We start from the raw sequence: 3,215 nt of genomic DNA on the forward strand, positions 1-3,215 counted from the left end.
CACTTACTTATGGCAAACACCGATTCAACTTTCTCGGTCTACCGTTTCAATCCGATTGTGTAGTGACCCGAACTTTTCCATGTTTATATATATTAATTGAGATTGATATTTACATGACTAAATGTTTCCAGCGTGTTAAGCAATCAAACTTGTTAAGACTTGATTAAATGAAATAAGTTTCATTAGACAATTGATCACCCAAGTTGACCGGCGATTCACGAACGTTACAAAATTGTAAAAACTACATGTTGTGGTATATATAGACATATATATGGTTGACATAAGATTATGATGAGTAAGTATCTCACTAAATATATTAACAATGTGTGATATACATAAGAAAAGAGATTACTAAGTTAAGAAACTCGAAATGATATATATAACGATTATCGTTATGATAACGTCTACTAAATACATATATATCATATTAAGATATTGATAGACTATATTTAACATGATAAAATTATATTTAAATATATCATTAAGTGTGTTAACAATGAACTACATATGTAAAAACAAGACTACTAACTCAAGAATTACGAAACGAGACTTATATGTAACGATTATCATTGTAACGATATTTTAATGTATATATCTTATTAACAGATATTCATACATCATAATATCATGATAATATAATAATTTAACATCTCATTTGATATAATAAACATTGGGTTAACAACATTAATTGAGATCGTTAACTTAAAGGTTTCAAAACAACACTTACATGTATCGACTAACGAAGACTTAACGACTCCATTAGAATGTATATACATATTGTGTTTTGATATGTATTCTTACACTTTTGAAAGACTTCAAGACACATATCAAAGTACTTCTACTTAACAAAAATGCTTAGAATTACATCCTCGTTCAGTTTCATCAACAATTCTACTCGTATGCACCCGTATTCGTACTCTTACAATACATATCTTTTAGATGTATGTACTATTGGTATATACACTCCAATGATCAGCTCTTAGCAGCCCATGTGAGTCACCTAACACATGTGGGAACCATCATTGACAACTAGCATGAAATATCTCACAAAAATTACAAAAATATTAGTAATCATTCATGACTTATTTACATGAAAACAAAATTACATATCCTTTATATCTAATCCATATACCAACGATCAAAAACACCTACAAACACTTTCATTCTTTAATTTTATTCATCTAATTGATCTCTCTCAAGTTCCATCTTCAAGTTCTAAGTGTTCTTCATAAATTCCATAAGTATAGTTTCATAAAAATCAAGAATACTTCCAAGTTTGCAAGTTTACTTCCAAGCTTTCTAATCCATTCCAAGTAATCATCAAAGATCAAGGAACCTTTTTTATTTATAGTAGGTTATCTTTCTAATTCAAGGTAATATTCATATTCAAACTTTGATTCAATTTCTACAACTATAACAATCTTATTTCGAGTGAAAATCTTACTTGAACTGTTTTCGTGTCATGATTCTGCTTCAAGAACTTTCAAGCCATCCAAGGATCCTTTGAAGCTAGATCCATTTTTCTCATTTCCAGTAGTTTTATCCAAAAAACTTGAGGTAGTAATGATGTTCATAACATCATTCGATTCATACATATAAAGCTATCTTATTCGAAGGTTTAAACTTGTAATCACTAGAACATAGTTTAGTTAATTCTAAACATGTTCGCAAACAAAAGTTAATCCTTCTAACTTGACTTTTAAAATCAACTAAACACATGTTCTATATCTATATGATATGCTAACTTAATGATTTAAAACCTGGAAACACGATGAACACCATAAAATCGGATATACGCCTTCGTAGTGAAACCGGAGGCTGTTTTGGTTTGGATAATTAAAAACTGTGATAAACTTTGATTTAAAAGTTGTTCTTCTGGAAAAATGATTTTTCATATGAACAAGAAACTATATCCAAAAATCTTGGTTAAACTCAAAGTGAAAGTATGTTTTTCAAAATGGTCATCAAGATGTCGTTCTTTCGACGGAAATGACTACCTCTTTAGTAATTGACATGTAACTTAAATTTTCTACTATAAACCTATACTTTTTCTGTTTGGATTCTTAAATTAGAGTTCAATATGAAACCATAGCAATTTGATTCACTCAAAACGGATTTAAAATGAAGAAGTTATGGGTAAAACAAGATTGGATATTTTTGATCTTTTTAGCTACGGGAAATGTTTAACAAATCGATACAAATCATATCCTAGCTAACTTATATTGTATTATACATGTATTCTAATATATTATGTAATCTTGGGATACCATATACACGTATGCAAATGTTTTTACATATCATATCGACCCATGTATATATATTATTTGGAACAACCATAGACACTCTATATGCAGTAATGTTGGAGTTAGCTATACAGGGTTGAGGTTGATTCTAAAAATATATATATACTTTGAGTTGTGATCTAGCCTGAGACGTGTATACACTGGGTCGTGCATTGATTCAAGATAATATATATCGATTTATTTCTGTACATCTAACTGTGGACAACTAGTTGTAGGTTACTAACGAGGACAGCTGACTTAATACACTCAAATCTTAAAAACGTAATAAAAATGGTTGTACTTATATTTTGATCATACTTTGATATATATGTACATATTTATATAGGTTCGTGAATCGATCCGTGGCCAAGTCTTATTTCTGAGGAAGGAAATATCTGTGAAAGTGAGTTATAGTCCCACTTTTAAAATCTAATATTTTTGGGATGAGAATACATGCAAGTTTTATAAATGATTTATAAAATAGACACAAGTACGTGAAACTACATTCTATGGTTGAATTATCGAAATCGAATATGCCCCTTTTTATTAAGTCTGGTAATCTAAGAATTAGGGAACAGACACCCTAATTGACGCGAATCCTAAAGATAGATCTATTGGGCCTAACAAACCCCATCCAAAGTACTGGATGCTTTAGTACTTCGAAATTTATATCATATCCGAAGGGTGTCCCGAAATGATGGGGATATTCTTATATATGCATCTTGTTAATGTCAGTTACCAGGTGTTCACCATATGAATGATTTTTATCTCTATGTATGGGATGTGTATTGAAATATGAAATCTTGTGGTCTATTGTTACGATTTGATATATATAGGTTAAACCTATAACTCACCAACATTTTTTTGTTGACGTTTAAAGCATGTTTATTCTCAGGTGAATACTAAGAGCTTCCGCTGTTGCATACTAAAATA

The sequence above is a fragment of the Rutidosis leptorrhynchoides genome, chromosome 6 (assembly GCF_046630445.1).
Source record: "Rutidosis leptorrhynchoides isolate AG116_Rl617_1_P2 chromosome 6, CSIRO_AGI_Rlap_v1, whole genome shotgun sequence".
Taxonomy (NCBI): domain Eukaryota; kingdom Viridiplantae; phylum Streptophyta; class Magnoliopsida; order Asterales; family Asteraceae; genus Rutidosis; species Rutidosis leptorrhynchoides.